The sequence below is a fragment of the Apium graveolens genome, chromosome 9 (genome assembly GCF_009905375.1).
Source record: "Apium graveolens cultivar Ventura chromosome 9, ASM990537v1, whole genome shotgun sequence".
Classification (NCBI taxonomy): Eukaryota; Viridiplantae; Streptophyta; class Magnoliopsida; order Apiales; family Apiaceae; genus Apium; species Apium graveolens.
Genome location: NC_133655.1, coordinates 163,487,547 through 163,505,912, shown reverse-complemented (window position 1 = coordinate 163,505,912; position 18,366 = coordinate 163,487,547). Strand labels below are relative to the sequence as shown.

Below are 18,366 nucleotides of genomic sequence, written 5' to 3'. Positions count from 1 at the left end.
TCATCACACAACAACAGATAGAAAAGATGAACAGGACCAAGCTTCCAATTCGCAAGCGGTTAGGAAACGTTCCGCAGTTTTCTAGAAGCGTTGATGCCGCTGTAGCTGAGGTAGAAATTACCAATAGGCTAGGCTTTCAACTTCTGATGTACCAGACTTATGTATCTATATGAATTGTAATAATGGCAAAGAAATGTAAATTTATTCAGAAACCCTTTTAAGGTGTAACGGTTTATAATTGTGGAATAAAATGACTTGTGTTATTTTTGGTATTCATCTCTGAGACTATAACTTGTGGTGTGTGTGTGTGTATATTATGGGGTCACAGTACTCAGTAGTTGGTTGACTGTTAAGATTAAGTATTGATAAGGGAAATGAAACTCGTGACAACCCGAATCCCCGACCCCGGATTTGGGGGTGTTACACCGTGTGCCTCCAGCAGATGAATCTTTTTCTTTTCCCTTTTAACTTCTCCCTTTATTCTCCCCCTTAGTTGAGGAATCCTCTACAGACTTTCCCTTAGATCCTCCATGACCTCCATCACCTCCAGAGCCTGAGCCTCCACCAGACGGCCCTTCAAAGAAAGTCCTTTGTTCTTCATTGGGGCAGTGAGAATTTTTTATCATGAAGTACAAGTGCTTCATCCCTTCATTCAGATGTTCCATACCCGTCTCTATCTTCAGAAATCTGGAGGAATCCAGTGAATGATTCATTTCAACCAAGTCTTCAAGAGAAGTCATTCTTGTATGGAGAGAGCAGAAGTTTGAAATGTCTTCAGCTGATAACGTTGGAGATGCCTGGATTGAATTAAGCTTTGGTACAACATATGTCTTCAAATCTGATATTTCAGTCCTGATGAGAGCAAGCTGATTATTGACAGAGGTGGAAGAAGAAGACCGTTCAACCACTTCTGCTTTGAATGATTTAACTTCAGCCTGACTTTTTGCAAGTTGTTCCTTGAGATCAGCAATTTATGCTAACAGATTTTCAGTGTTTGTGTCTGTGTATGCGCTCACCTGAATATCTCTCCTGTTTAATTCACTCAACTCACGTGCTTGTGTATCTCTCAATATAATTACTCGTGAGGAGTCTTCCTGATGGTGATCTTCTGTACCTACATTTAAAATCACCCTAGCCTCTTCAAGAGAGGTCAGTGGTGGTGCAATGGGAATTCGCGAGTCCCGATCCTCAGTCAAACCTATCTTTTCATGTGAAATAGATGTCTGAATTGCTTCAGGGATAGATTGACCGAGTTGCCCTCCACTTTCTCCAGATAAATCTGTGAGTGGAGAATCCCGTGAGGGAGCCAGAGGTGTTGGATCTGGGAGGGGAGAAAATGACTCTATTAAAGGTGGCTGAGAGTCAGATTTTCCCTCAAAAGCATGTGACTGCTCTTCTGCCGTAACTATGGCAGGCACTGTAACCGACTCAATGTGCACTCCTCGCTCCGTGTCCTGAGTATCATCTACTGGTCTGTATGCTTCCATTGTGAGTAATGGAATTGTGCTTGACTCAGTACAGGATACCATGGCCCTATGGCGAATTTTAATAGATTCATCCTGTTGAGAGAATGTTTCTAGAAACTGTTCAGTGGCCATTTCAAAGTCCATGTCATGTTTGGAGGACAAGGATGGGCTTTCAGATGCCTCAGTAAATGTTCTTCTTTTCTTGGGTGGAGGCAGAGCTGAGGGTTCATTCACATCCACTAACATACTACTTCCTACTAACCTTCTAGGCAACATTTTAGACAGTGGGGGAGAGGTTGAGATAGGTTGTGGCTCTGTGTTTGGCTCTATGACCTGGGATTGAAGCTATGGTTCTACAACTTCATGGTCAGTCCTATCAACCACTGGGGGTCTTTCAACAGAAGTAGGAATAGGTTGAGTTTGAGGAATTATTACCTGTAGAGGAAGAACATCTGATGTTTTAGCCTGGGTGGTTTGAACCACTGGAGGTTGAGCTTGTTGTTCATGACCGGGAAGATTGAAGATAGGTAAAGGAATGTAAGTGGCCATAAAAGCAGATACAAGTACTGGAACTTGCATGAATTTGAAGGTTGTGTCTTGGCGAGTGTAAATCTTTTTGCTTACTGGAGGGGGTTCGGTTACTGAAGAGTTAGCAAAAAGAGCTTTATGCTCAGGTGAGAGAAGATGTTCTGCTATGAGCATGAGAAAACGAGCGTAGTAGCACGAGACCCTACGATTTGTAGAATGATCACGTAAAGCAGTAGTGAGACGTCTCAGAAGAATGGGTAAAAGTAGTTTGCCAAAATTAATCCTTTGATTGAAAACAACCGCAAGACCAATATACTGCATAGTGGAAGTGATGTTGTGAAAGTTGGATTTAGTGCAGTTAGCAAACACTTTAGAAAGTGTATCGAAGAAAATATCCCATTCAGAAACCAAATTGGATTTAGATAAATTGGTTAAATTAATCACCCCCTGATAGTGAATAGCATGGAAAAAGTTTGAAATATCATTTCAGAGGGCAAATTACAGAAATTGTCCAATGGAAAATTTAACGCTCGATTGACGACTGTTTCATCAACAACATACTGTGTGTTTGCCACGGTGAATGAAAAAGATTTAAAATCATCGGCCACAGTAGATGTTGTGCAAATCAGTCTGAGCAGATCAACATTTAAAATCACATTTGATTTAATAGCAGAGCTAAAAAATTAATCCACGGCTTAAATTTTTCCACATCACATTTATCTGGATTAAAATAACCAACAAGATTATGTGAAAAAAATTGGAAATTGAGAGCCATTTAAAAAATAATAAAACACACACTTTCAGAATTTTAAGAATTAAATTAAGAGAATTCGAATTAAAAAAAAATTAATAATTCGAATTAAATCAATTATATCCGAAAAATTTAGAAAGTAATGTGTCTCGTTAAAGTTCTTAACTCACGAAAGCAGATATGCAAAATCACAAGACACAAAACCAAATTGAAATACACAAAAAAAACTGATTTTAGGAAAAAATCGAATTAAAATATAAAAACAATAAAATGGGAAGCACTTCTGTATGTATATACGTGTATGTATATAACAGAAATGAAGTTTTTGTTTGCTGAGTAAACACTCGAGCAAGGAAGACAATAGCTGCGATGGTGGTTTGATGGAATAGAGAGAGAGAGAAATAAGAGAGAAAAAGAAACTGATGGAATTTGAAAAAAACAAGAACTGAATGAATAAAAAGTAAGAAAGGAATGAAAAAAACAGCTTAAGTAGATAACTGGTATGTCAATTCGGGATAGTCTTACCGATTGTCATACCGATAGTCATACCAGGCAATTTGAGAAGTCAAAACAAAAAATAGTAATAATATAACTGGTATGACAATCTGATAGTCATACCGATTGTCATACCAGTACAAAATAAAACAAACAAAAAAAAATATCTGATATTAATTTTATTACTGGCATGACAATCAATAGTCATACCGATTGTCTTGCGAGTTATAAAATTAAACTGAATTAAAAATAAACTCTTATATGTACTGGAATGACTTTCAGCAAGACAATTTCAATTGTCTTGTCGATTGTCATTCTAGTATAAAATAAATTAAGTATTTATATAAATATACTGAAATGACTTTCAGCAAGACAATTTCAATTGTCTTGCCCATTGTCATTCAAGTATCAAATTAACACAAACAAATATATATATATATTTTATAAACCAAATATAAACAGTTTTTAACAAAAACAGAAAGATAAGATAATAAAAACTTACATAGAAATAAGCAAGAAATAATGGAAAATGATAAAATAAATTTGCAAATGAATTTTTCATTTATGAAAAATTCATTTGTAAATTCACTCAAGAACAGATTTCAGATATTCACAAGTTTAATCACTAAAGCTATTCAACATACCCAATTTACCAACTAATTTGATAAATGTGGATTCATCAAGAGGTTTAGTGAAAATATCTGCTATTTGTTCTTCTGTTGGAACAAAAAATAGTTCAACAATACCATTCATAACGTGCTCTCTAATAAAATGATACCTGATGTCAATGTGCTTGGTCCTTGTATGCTGCACAGGGTTGTTGGTGATGGCTATTGCACTTGTATTGTCACATAGAATAGGTATTTTGTTCAATACAGAGCCATAGTCCCGTAGCTGATTCCTAATCCACAAGATCTGAGCACAGCAGCTTCCAGCAGCAATATATTCAGCCTCGGCCGTTGAATTTAAAACTGTTTGCTGTTTCTTGCTGTACCATGAGACTAGTCTGCTACCTAGGAATTGACAACTCCCTGAGGTGCTTTTCCTATCAACAACACTTCCTGCGTAATCTGAATCTGTATATCCAACAAGGTTAAAAACAGATTCTTTAGGGTACCAAATACCTAGATTTGGTGTTCCCTTAAGATATCTTAAGATTCGTTTAACAGTAACGAGATGAATATCTCTAGGATCCGCTTGGAACCTTGCACATAAGCATGTAGTATACATAATATCTGGTCTACTTGCAGTAAGATAGAGTAACGAGCCAATCATACCTCTGTAGCTTGTGACATCTACCTTAATGGAGTTTTCACATGGTTCAAGCTTGACAGCTGTAGTTGACGGAGTCCTTGCTGATGCAGAATCCTCTAGATTGTACTTTTTGAGGAGTTCCTTGAGATACTTGGATTGACAAATAAATGTTCCATCTAACCTTTGATTTACTTGTAATCCAAGAAAGAACTTCAGCTCTCCCATCATGCTCATTTCAAATTTGTTGTGCATTAACTTAGCAAATCTCTTACAGAGATTAACATTAGTAGACCCAAATATTATATCATCCACATGGACTTGGACTAATATAGTATCATTCTTATGCTTTTTAGAAAAGAGAGTTTTGTCTATGACACCTCTAATAAAGCTATTTTCAATAAGAAATTCAGAGAGAGTGTCATACCATTTTCTCGGAGACTGTTTGAGTCCATAAATAGCCTTGAAAAGAAAGTAGACAAAATCCAAATGATCTGGATCTTCAAAACCAGGAGGTTGCTCTACATATACCTCTTCATCTAGCTTTCCATTCAGAAAGGCACTCTTGACATCCATTTGATAAACTTTAAAGTTAGAGAATGCTGCAAATGCTAGAAATATCCTGATGGCCTCTAGTCTAGCCACTGGAGCATAGGTTTCATCATAATCAATGCCTTCAGCTTGAGAATACCCTTTAGCTACCAGTCTTGTTTTGTTTCTTGTAACCACACCATCTTCATCTAGTTTATTCCTAAATACCCACCGAGTACCAACAGCTTTCTTGTGTGTAGGTCTAGGTACCAGTTTCCAGACTTGTTGATGTTCAAATTGATTGAGTTCATCTTGCATAGCAATCACCCAATCTGGATCAGTTAGTGCTTCCTCAATCTTCTTAGGTTCCATTTCAGAAAGAAATCCTGAGAACAGACACTCATTTTGAGTAGCACGTCTAGTTCTGACTCCAACATCTGGATCACCAATAATCAACTCAAAAGGATGAGCTTTATTCCAGACAGTCTGTCTTGGAATATTTGATCTTGATGATTCGCCTTGAAATTCATTAGGATGTTGTATCCTACTAGTTGATCCTTCAGCATTTCCCCCTGAGTTGTTGCCATGTTGACTTGAAGATCCTCCGTCAGTAGCAGTGGTATCTCCATTGTTGCCAAAGTTTCCATCACCATTACCTTGAGTATCATCATGATTAACAGGTTCTTCACCAGCAACAACCTCAGGTTCTTGATCATGTTCAGATTCTGAATCTGACATATCATCAAACTTCAGTTTCTCAGAAGGATCTTCAATTTGGATACTAGGGAGTTTAGTGTCATCAAATGTAACATTGACACTTTCAGTTACTGTGTGTTGATCAATGATATACACCCTGTATGATCTTCTTCCATATCCAACAAAAATACCCTCATATGCCTTTGCCTCGAATTTACCACGACGATCATCTTCATCCTTGAGTACGAAGCATCTGGCACCAAATACATGAAAGTATTTGATAGAAGGTTTCTGTTCATTCAAAATCTCATAAGGAGTTTTCATGAAGTATTTGTTGATTAGAGTTCGATTCTGAGTATAACATGCAGTATTGACAGCTTCAGCCCAAAAGTACATTGGAAGACCTGATTCACTTAACATCGTTCTTACAGCTTCAATCAATGTACTATTTTTCCTTTCTACCACTCCATTTTGCTGAGGGGTTCTAGGAGCTGAAAATTATCTGGTAATCCCTTTGTCTGTACAAAATCCATTGAGAAGTGAATTCTTGAATTCTGTTCCATTATCTGACCTTATTGCTCTAACAGGGACATTAGAATCTTACTCGATCAACTTGATATGATCAATCACAACTTGTGGTGTTTCATCCTTAGAGTGAAGGAATAAAACCCACGTATACTTGGAATAGTCATCAACTATCACAAGACAGTAACACTTCTTTGACATCGAAAGGACATTAACTGGTCCAAATAAATCCATGTGCAATAATTGCAGCACACCAGTTATGGAGGATGTGTCAGTACCTCTGTGACTTGCTTTCTTTGACTTTCCTTTCTGGCAAGCCTCACACGGTCCTTCTGGGGAGAATTCCAGCTGAGGCAGACCTCTGACCAATTCTCTTTTGACAAGAGAATTCATTGTTTTGAAATTGAGATGAGAAAGTCTCTTGTGCCATAGCCAACTCTCATCAGACGATGCCTTTGCATAGAAACAATTGACTTCAGGATTGCTTCCAGAGTTCATGTCAGCTACAAACAGATTTCCTTTCCGGATTCCCATCAAGGAGGGTTTTTCATTTTTCTTGTGCAGAATCTGACACTTCAGCTTGTCGAATAAAACATTGTAGCCATTGTCACAGAACTGACTAATGCTAAGCAGATTGTGTTCAAGTCCTTGCACAACATACACATTTTCAATGATAACATTTCCAGCTAGCAAACATCCATATCCCTCAGTTAAACCTTTGCTGTTATCTCCAAAGGTAACCACTGGGCCAGCTTTCTCAACCACATTTGATAGCAGTGCTCTATCTCCGGTCATATGTCTTGACGATCCGCTGTCAAGAATCCACACTACCGGTTGTACCTGTTTAATGCCCTGCAATACAAATGGATTAGACCTTCTTCGAAACCCAAGCTTGGCTGGGTCCGGCATACTTGTAAAATTGGCCTTTATCAGGCAAAACAACATTCTTAATTTTAATGTTTTCAACTTTCTCAATGACTGGACATTTAACCTTGTGAACAGCCTTGACAAATTTCTGTTTAGGTTTAGGCACAAATGTCTCCTTTCTAGCTTTAGGAGGACTAGCAGTCTTAGACCTATCATGCTTCCTATTATTCACATGCTGATGAGGAGTAGTCTTATCATTAGAAACATGTTTACCATTAAAATAAGCATACATCACATTAAAAGCACAGGACATACAATCAGGAACACCACATGCTTTATGAGGGATTAACAATAGGCAACTTATACATGATAGACATGGCATTTGTGTTATCCAACTCATGTGTGTCTGAGTTAGTCTCAGTTGCTTTCACAACTTTGACTGGAACCTTTGACACACTTGACTTGGAAACAGCTTTCTCATCAGCATGATCTTCAGCACAGTTTTCTTCTTGAATAATAAATGAGGTCTCATCAAATGGTTCAGCAATTGATTCTTTATAGAGGGGTTCATCAACACTCTTAAGCACATGTGGTACTTCCCTGCCTTTAGCACAGACATGAGAAGGGGAGTTTATGCCTAATTTTCCAATAGCAACATTGTAATCATAACATATTCCAGATGTTTGATTAACATCTTACTTATTGTAAAACTCTTTAGACTTCGAACAAGAATTAAAGTAAGCTTTAACCTTAGCCTCAAGACCGGTGATCTTGTCTTTGAGAATAGTTTCGAGTTGTCTATAACAGTCAACTCTATTCTCTAGAAAAGATACTTGTTCTTTTAATTTATCTTGATTAATGTGCACAAGTCTTAATTCATTGACCTCTTTCTCAAGGTCTTTGATTTGTTGATTTAACATTTCATTATCACGACGAGCACAATCTAAGGAACCTCCTAGATGATAAACTAATTCAGCATTAGTAAATTTTACCTCTTTTCTTGACGATGAGGTGTTTGCATCACTAGCCATGAGAGCAAGATTCCCAACTTCTTCATCTTCACTGTCAGTATCATCCCAGCTTCTTCCCTTTGCCAGGTAAGCCCTTTTAGATTTACTCTTCTGATTAGAATCGTAAGAGTTCTTCCTTCCTAACTTGTTTTGGCTTCCTGCATTCTGTGGCAAAGTGTCCCAACTCATTGCAGTTGAAGCATCCCTGTTTTGAAAGTTCGATCAACCATCCCTGTTTTGTACCCACCACTGCTGATGTTAGAGGATGAAGATCCACCTTTCTGGAACCTGTTGTAGTTGGAATTGTACTTGAACTTGGGATTCCTCTTGAATCTGACATTGGAGAATCTCTTGACAATCAGGGCCATTGACTCATCCTCCAATTGCTCCAGTTCTTCCAAGGAATAAAAATCATCTCCTGATTGATTTGTAGTAGGAAGATCAAATTTTGCTACTATCACATTTTCTTCAACCTTGGAAGACTGTACCATTCTTTCTGACTGTTGAGATTGTTGTTGATATTGTGGTTGTTGTTGTTGTTCATCAGCTGCTAGAGCAGTAGACGTGCTGACCACTCTTCCTTTCCCGTAAACTTCCTTCTGCTGAATCTGCTCCAACTCATAAGTCTTTAACACACCATAGAGCCTTTCCAAAGAAATCTCACTCAGATCTCTTGCTTCTCTTATGGCAGTGATTCTATGTTCGAGATGAGTTGGCAGTGTTAAAAGGAACTTTTTGTTGACCTCCCTGATGGAATATTATTTACCATTAATGTTCAGGTTGTTGATCAATGCATTGTACCTTTCAAACACTTCAGTGATTCCTTCTCCTGGATTGGATTTAAAGTATTCATACTCAGAGGTTAGGATTTCTAACTTGTTCTCCCTAACTTCCTCTATGTCTTCATTAATAACCTCAATAGTTTCCCAGATGTGTTTGGAATCTTTACAGTTCATCACATGTCTATTCATCAAGGGATCAAGGGAATCTACTAAAATTAATTGAAGGCTAGCATCCAAGGAGGCTTCTTCTTTTTCAGCAGGAGAAAAATCCTCAGGATCTTTCACATAAGTTCTTGCTTTGGTAATCACCACATCATTTTCTATTACCTCTGGTTCAATAACCATCAGAATTTTAGGACCCTTCTTTAACACTTCCAGATATTTGGAATTTGCTACTTGTAAAAACAATAGCATCTTCTTCTTCCACATAACATAATTTTCTTTATCGAATAGTGGAATTTTAACAGTTCCAACTTTTTGTGTAGTCATAATGAATTTTTGAGTAAATAAAAATTCAAGGAGTGAAAGAATTACAAAAGTCTAGGATCTTGATTTATTCGTTAATCAGAAGGCTCTGATACCAATTGTTAGGTCTCAATATGTTTGTAGAAGGGGGGTTGAATACAAATAATACCGTTTAATCGAATAAAATGCGGAATAAAAAAGTGAAACAAAATTCAAGTTAAATAAAACTATTATTAAACTTGAAAGGTGTTACAACAACGGTATCGTTTACAAGGGATTAATCTCAAATCAATTATTACAAATCTAGAATAAATTCGACATGAACTTTTTCTATTTTTGCAATAAAAAGATCAAATGCTAAAAGCGATTTGAGATTAAGTTATAGGGATTTCGATCCGCTAGATAGTTACACAAGAACAAGAAAAGGATTTCTAGTGGATTAGATTTAACAATAAATACTAGAAATAAATGATCTGTGAATTTGCAATAAGTTCTCTGCAGGTTTCTTTTGTTCTGTGTTATGCTGAATTTGATATTCAATACTCTGCTCTACTTTGAAAAATAGCTGCTCTGCTTTATATTGAATCCTGTGATTTTAATTGGCAAGACAATCCATTTAGCTCAGCATGACAATCCTTTGAACTGGTAAGATTTTCGGTAGGACTATCAATTGAACTGATAGGACTTTCGGCAAGACAATCTAAATGCACTAGCATGACTTTCGGTATGACTATTGATTGTCATACCGATTGTCTTGCTAATACAAAAGATAGTCTTACTGGATTAAAACAGATTTTAATCAAATAATAATTCTGAATTAATTAATCAATTAATTCAATTAATCAATAAATTAATCTTTGCAGATTTAATTTATTCTCTTAATTAAATTATATGACTTAATTAATTAATAGAGAATTAATACTAATCTTGAGCAGCAACCATTCTTCTGAAAATCTTCTGAAAATCACTGTCAATTATGAATCAATTCTACCACTTCAATGTTGACACTCGATGTACTGTCTGGTTCATGAGTGACTAACTTCCGTGACGTTTCTTCATGCCTTGACCTTGATACTCTTGATTTTCTTCAGACTAAATCCTTATAATTAATTGATACCCTGACGAGATCTATGTCACTTGATTAAATCCATAATCTTGATTTATATCACTGAGGCTTGATCAATTTCTTGAGCTTCTTCCAGTGAATTAAGTCATCAAGGCTGTAGGAGAACAATGTTACTTAATCCTTTGACATATGTTACTCTGAGAGATCTCTCTGACGAGAGGACCACTATTTACTTGTTACATCCTTATTTGAGTTGAGTTAAATCCTCGAATAAACAAATAGGCTATGACATATGCCTTTCAGTAGCTTTCTTCTTTCTTCATATCTTGATCTCGCAGACCTAGCTTCTTGTATGCGCCATATTAGAGAACATTAACAGAGCTTCCATTATCGATGAACACTCGTCGGACACTTACTGTTCCAATATTGACTCTTATCACTATTGCATCATAATTTGCTTCTCTCCTTATGATGGTAGTACTTTCAACCCTTCTTTGTGTCGATGGGAGAGATTCTCCTGTTTTTTCGCATGGTCATCAGTGAGTTAATGAGTATTTTCCACATGGTGAGGTCCTCCAAAGATAACATTGAGGCACTTTCTCTTGACCTCATTCTTCTTCTTGTTTTGTACGCTTTGACTGCGCCCAAGCTTTTCCGATTCAAGAGAAAGATTAACATTGGTTTCCTTATTCTCTTCATGTTTCCTTAATCGTCGTTGATTTGAAGTTTCTCGGACCTTAATCCTACGCCATTGTACACCCCCAACCTTCTGGTAAGTTGTTCATCCTTTACAACTAATGTATATGTTATTCCCAAACGATGCAACAAGAATTACAGAAGGGGGGTTGAATGTAATTCTGGTTTCTTTTTCTAATTTTAAAAGTGTTCTTACTAAATAATATAACTGTGTAGATTTTTCTGTATTTAGGAATGTAAAAATCAAACATAAAGAAATAAAACACAAGGCTTTATTCTGGTGGATTTGAACTTATCCACCAGATACATATATATATATATATAAAGATGAGAACTCTATGATGCTTGAATAGCACACAACTGCTTACAAGTGAGCTTGCAGAATTACAAAGAGATGCTTAACAAATACAGCTTTTTCTGGCTCTCTGAAAATAATTCTAGCTTTCTTAGTTATTTGTTCTACTTTCTATAATTGGTTTATATACTACCAAGTTACATGATAAAAAGACAAAGAAGTAAACCATAATTATTTCTAGTCTGATTTCATGATGCTCCATTACAATGTCCAGCATCTTTGAATATCTTCATATTTGCATGGTAATGGTAATGCTTCTTTGTTCTCTAAATCCTGCAATTAGGCTGCCACATTCCATTTGCAAACACCCGACTCATGTGACTGTGTTGTCACTGTCAACAACTATTTTGAATTTGATTATCCGCCGGGACTATGTTGGTCATCCGTCGGTTTCCTTGTTGATCATCCGTCGGGAGCCTTTGTAGATCATTTATCGGGAGCCTTTCTACCACTTAACTCTATTTCACTTATACAAAATTACAAGACATCTTATATTTATAATTAGTCACCATATTTTGTATATCAATCTAGTAGTCAACATGATTTAAAGAATCCTACAAAATCTACTCAACTAATACATTGTTATTTGCAGATATGTGCTACAAGACTTATTATTACATAAGCTACACTCTCGATGGATGTTCAGATGTCTTCTGTCAAGACTATAAAGTTCATCCGTCGGGACTATTGTAGAGCATCCATCGAGAGCTACAAAACACTAAGTTAAATCTACTAAGGTGTTTTGTTTAACTTATCATCAAGTTCACAACATATTTCTAACAATCTCCCCTAATTTATGTTTACTGGAATTATAGCCATAAATTAAGAGAAACTTGATGATAACAAAACACCCTAAATGTACAGATTGAATTATGGTAGATAAAACTAGTAAGTGCTACAATTTATTTGAAAATTGAACAAAGTAAAGTGTACAAAGAGTTCTCACAATCATTTTCAAGGTGATCCTCTAGTCTGAGCAGATTTGTTCTATCTCCTTGATTGTCTTGATTTCTTCCCAAGCTTCCTGTTATTTTCTTCTATTTGGTATTGGAGTTATCTTTGAAATTCAAGTTCTTCAGAATTTGATAGATCCAGCTTTTCTTGCATTTATAATAGAGTCTCATTGCTTGAGATGCTCAATTGGTCCTCCAGTCTGAAGAATCTCCTAACACCCTTTTCATCCTTGAATTTCATCAGCCACTAAGGCCTCAAGTGCACTCTGTTTCCTGTGAAGGGAATTGTTAGATTCCTTGGGAGTGTATTTAAGGCTTTACTACTCCTTAGTTCTTTTATCTTCTTTAGAATCATTCTCTTGGCAGTCACATTGAATCCAAAATCTTTCTTGAAGGATGAGAAGATTTTTATCAGAACAGAACAGCTTTCTTGAAGAATCCTGTGAAGGGGCCATATGAACTTTTTACCAGCCTTGTATTTGAACACTAGTCTTTCAGGGAGATTTCTATGAGCATCAATTGCTCTTATTTCTTCTAGCTCATCATTGTGAAGATTTATATATGAAAATTCCTTGATGTTGTTGATATATAGAAGATCTACCTTGTTGACAGTTGATTGAGTTTTGGTTTTGAGTCTCACATGCTTGACCTTCTTGATTGCTCTTGTCTTTGTCTTCTTTAACTTGTTGAAGATTGGTATATTGAGCCCATGAAGAGGCAAACTATCCCAGTCTATTGGTTCATCTTTAGGAACTATTGGCTCACCATGAAAGTTCCTTGTAGGATCCATCTCAAATTCATTGTGCACCACAGATGGCTTAGATGTTTGAGTTGTAGATGTAGACTGGTTGGGAATGTAATCTTCCATTTCCTCATCACTGAAGTCCGGATTTTCTTTTGATTCTTTGTTTGTATCTTGGCTTCTTTGTCTGTTGAGGTTCCTTGAGCATTTTCTGATCCTGAACTTTAGATACCACGGGTCACTTTTCAGAAATCTCATATGCAGTTTTCACAGCTTGGAGTTTGGTTAATATAACAGCTTGCCTTTTCTTTTATTTAAGCTTTTTAGCATCTAAAGCAGCTTGCTTCTTTTCTTGCTTAATTCTCCCATTTTCTTCGTTCTTAGCTTCTGCAAACTGAGAGTTTCCAGCCACCACAAAAATTTCTTTCCCATTCCTGTAGATCTTGGCAATTCTTCTCTTTAGAACAGATCAGTTGGATCTTTGAAGAATGCAATGGACATTGCCAACAGCTTCTTTTCATCTGGCCTTGGAGTCTCAAATATAAGATCCAAGGGATTTTTGTCATATGACTTTGGGTAGTTTCTTTTCGGCTTCAAAACCAAGTTGGCTTTTGGAGACTTTTTGCATGAAGGTTGGCCCTTTTCCATGTTACCCAGACTCATTTCATTCACTAAAATTTGCTTGACTTGATATGAGTGATGAAAGATCTTATCCGGTTTGTCTATTTGTCCAAACTTTTCCTTGATGTTTTCACCAAGCTTCTGCCACTGTGCATCTAGTGCTTGTTCAACAGCTGCTACATCAATTTGTTTGAAATGTTCCTTTGACTTCAACTTGGCAGCTGCTAATTTGATTAGATTAATGCTTTCTAAGGCCGGTGGCTTTGTGAAAGCAATTGTTGGCACAATTACTTTGCTGACTTGAATATTTAGCACTTGCTCCCCCTCACTAGTTGACTTTCCTTGACTAACTGGGATAATGGAATCTTCTTCCTCCCCCTTTTTGTTAGCATCAAGTTGAGTAGAAGTAGGGAGTTGTGTAGCCACCAGTTTCTGCAGGAGTTGAGTCTGTTGAGCCTGATGTAGATGGATTGTAGTTAGAAATGCTTCCAGTGCTTTGAGTCTTGTATCTAAGGAGTCTACCTTGATGGCTAGATCAGTATTTTTCCTAAGTTGTATGTTTATGATAAGCATGGTTGTGTGGGGAAACTTGGCATCCAATCTCTCAGAAACATCATACTTGACTTGATCTATTTCAGTTTTAATGGCAGTGACATCCTGATTGTGTTGAAGAGACTGAATTTTGTGCAGTTGGAGAGAGTTGAGATGTGCTTGAAGAAGCTTCTTGGTGTTGGCATTGGTTGTGACTTGAAGAGCTGTCTGAGTTTATTGAATGATGTGGAAGATGGTAGACTTCAAATGCTGCTCATCAAATTCCTTGGAAAACACCAACGATGGAGTGTTGGAACTGGAGCTAGGGCTTGTTTCCCCCCCTATATCCATAAACCCTTCTTCATCATCATCTTCATCCCCAAATATGTCTTCAAAGCCACCAGATGGATAATCAACATCATCATTAGCTTTGGGTGGCATGGTTGTGATGGCATCCTTAGCCCTTTACATAGAGGAGTAGTATGCACCAAATTTAGGATCCTTTTAGCAGCCACATTTAACTGTTTAGCTAGCACTTGATATGTTAAAATAGGGTGAGTAAATGTCTCAGCTTCATAAGAAACAGAGTCTAAGACAGCTTGATATTCTTGATGAATTAGCTATTTTTTCAGCCTCATTGACATCCATTAACTCACTTACAACGGGCTCTTCCCATTCTTCTGTACCTGTTTTTCTCTTATTTTTTCTCTCTCTTTTTGCATCAAGGGCTCCCCTTGGCTCAGCACCCTCACACCCTCACTTTCACCAACTAAGGTGGAACTCCCCTTACTCACTTTTTCCAGGATGGAAGAAATAACCTGCATAAATTTTCTCGTTTCCTCTCCTTTTGCTTGAGAGCAACTCATCCTCTCACTCTGTTCACTCCCTTCCCTCAATCCTAGAAGTGATTGTACAATAACTAGAGCATCTATACTTGTAAAAATTGTTGAAAATTTAGCTTGTGTAGTGAGTACCGACAGATGAGTATTGAGTGGCATTTATGACACTTTATTATGCTCTAATAAGCTTTGAATTGGTGTATTTGTACTCAAGTTGTTAAGTGTTTTAATGTGTTTTCTAGTATTTTTGCATTTTAGGCATTACTCAGGTAATCAGATGAATTAGCATTATTTTGGTGCTAATTTGGTGTCCAGGTGGTGTTGGAATAAAAGCTCGTGGAAAGCCGGCTCGAAGCAGCAAGATTTAAGAAGAAATCTGAGTTTTTCCCAGAAGGACGGTGCATCCGAGCTGTGATAGCTCGCGGCCGCGCCGGGGTTCCAGAAATGCAGCGCTGTGATAGTGCGCCGAGACCGAATTTCAGAATCCTGTTTCTACTACAATTCTAAAAGGGAAGGCTTCCAGATTGTTTAGGGTTGCTATATATATTCATATTAGGTCGTTTTTCATAATATATGAAGTAAGAGACGGACCAGAGTGGAAGGAGAAGACGACAAGAGACCTTTATCACAATTCAACAAGGCGAAGACGATCTAGTTTATTCTAGGGAATCTTTATTTTAAGTTGTAAATTGGATGCTTGTTTCTTTTTTGTTGAACCTATACTCTTGTGTGTACTTGGTTTATTTATTCGTCCTATATCATGTTTTCATCGAAACCCACGTTGATGATGAGTCCGATTATGGGATAATCGTTATCGTGGGGTTCCATCAGATTTATTTATGGATTTCTTTAGTTAAATTGTTTGATGCCTTAGTTTGTGGTGATTGTATGATATTCTAGTATTGGTTGTGCATATTCGTCTTATGAGCGTCGTGAACTTATAAGATAGTGTGTTAATTCTTAATGAAGCGAAAGTGAATTTAAGGATTTAGAACTTGCCATGCTAGCATAGGTTCATGTATGTGTCATGCATGATTCGTGGGTAATTTTAAGCATCTTACTTGCCCTATGTAATCAAGATAGATAACTTGTGCTTAAACCTTTATGTTGTCAAATTCTATAGACATATAGGGTCTCAATATAATTGGTGCATATTCAGCTTCTATCTCTTTTGTGGATGTCTGGTAGAATGATACTCGTGCAACAAAAGTTGGCATTTATCAGTTTCGTGTTATCTGATTAGTATCATCACCATTGCATGCTAAGGTTAAGAATAATAAGGCTATTGGATGAAGTATTTAATGAAGTTAGAATCCCATGTTTATCATATATATGAATACAGTCAATCTTATTCTCGTATTTATAATTATTAGTTTGATTTTTAGTTATAAACAATCTCAAATTGTTATTCGTCTTAGCATTGGATAATAACCATACATTGTTGCTTAGGTGCGTAAATTAAATAGTTAACCAATACAGTCTCTGTGGGAACGAACTAGAAAAGATTGTATACTACTTGTGAACTCGTATACTTGCGTGTATTATTAGCGTGTGGTTAGCGACTAACAATGACTAACATCCATGGGGTTAGTAGTTAGGATAGCCGACGGATGACTGCTGTTAGGCACATCCATGGGGATACAATCACTAGCCGATGGATGAACAATATTCATCGGAATAGAAGAAATGATAGAGTTTGGAGTAGAAACTATTATGGACTCTGTGCAGATTGATGATAATTTAGGCATAAAAGTCTCAATAGTTACTGAAAGAATTGGAAAGTGAGCCAACAAATCATCTAGAAAATGATGCTCACTTGCACTGAATTTTGGCTTCCCCAACAGAGTTAAAGAAGGGGAATCAGGATTTGATGTGTGAATCATATCCACATCCAGAGAATTTGTGGGAGAGTTTTGTGTGTGAGGTGCTTCAATTATCAAAGATTTTGGTTGTGACTCCACATTTACAGGAGCCACATCAAACTGACTTTGAGAAGGTGCATGTACTGAGTCTTTGACTGTAGTAGGCACTGTATGTGCACCCTGTGTATCCCCAATGTGTTTAGATTTCTTCTTTCTAGTATAGGTTTGGGGTGAGCTTCTGTCCTTTACCCTTTTGGCATGTGCTCTTGGCTGAGATCTTTGTTCAATAGTTACATCCTTTTGGGAGGATGCAACTAGTAATGAGCTAATGTCCTTATTAGTCACTACAATTTGTTGGGAAACTACAGTGTGGCTAAGCTAGGATTCACTCATCTCTCCAACCTTATTCTTAGGGTTTCTTTGATGTTCACCCTGTCCCTCACCAATCTTACCCACCTTCACACTCCCCTATTTGGTTTTCGTATACTTACGTGTATTATTACCACGTGTTTAGCGACTAACAAGTTTTTGGTGCCGCTGCCGGGGACTGCAATATTAATTTATAGTTTATGTGCTTTCCATCAGTGGTCGTTAAAGTTCATTGACTCGGACATTGTTACTTATTTGTTCCTTGTCTTGTTTCAGGTACTCTAGCGAGGGTGTATGCATACGCGTTCGCGTACTCGTAAGAGAACACTGGATAAAGCCAAGAAAGAAGTTTTTGAGGAAGAAAAGAAGGTAGAAGAAGAAGAGAAAGTCGAAGAACCAGTTGTAGTAGCGATGGGAGATCAAGCAGAAAATCTGAAGGCTTTGATGGAATATTCTAAGCCTAAGATTAATGACATTCAGTCAAGTATCATCAGGCCAACCATCAGGGCTAACACTTTTGAGATCAAGTCAAGCACGATCCAGATGATACAGAACTCAGTTCAATTTGGGGGTTCTCCTATTGAAGACCCCAACATGCACATCAGGGATTTCATCGAGATCCGCGACACTTTCAAATTCAACGATGTGACTGAGAATGCTATTAAGCTACGACTCTTCCCATTCTCTCTGAGGGACAAAGCTAAGTGCTGGTTACATTCTCTACCAGCAGGGTCTATCACCACTTGGGAAGATCTTGCTCAAAAGTTTCTCACTAAATTCTTCCCCATGGCGAAGATTGCTGCAATCAGGAATGCTCTTACCCTGTTCGCGTATCAAACTGGAGAATCTCCGTGTGAGGCTTGGGATCGATATAAGGAGACGCTAAGGAAGTGCCCATACCATGGCATGCCTGATTGGATGATTATTAACTGTTTCTATAATGGATTGGGTCCTACTTCTAGGCC

At 37.2% G+C, this 18,366-nt stretch overlaps 1 non-coding gene across 1 annotated transcript; it reads right to left on the bottom strand.

Moving 5' to 3' along the window:
- Positions 1 to 18,202: 18,202 nt before the first annotated feature.
- On the bottom strand, positions 18,203 to 18,309 carry LOC141688124 (small nucleolar RNA R71). The gene has a single exon (XR_012561587.1). It is a non-coding gene; the product is annotated as a small nucleolar RNA R71 (small nucleolar RNA).
- Positions 18,310 to 18,366: the final 57 nt, after the last annotated feature.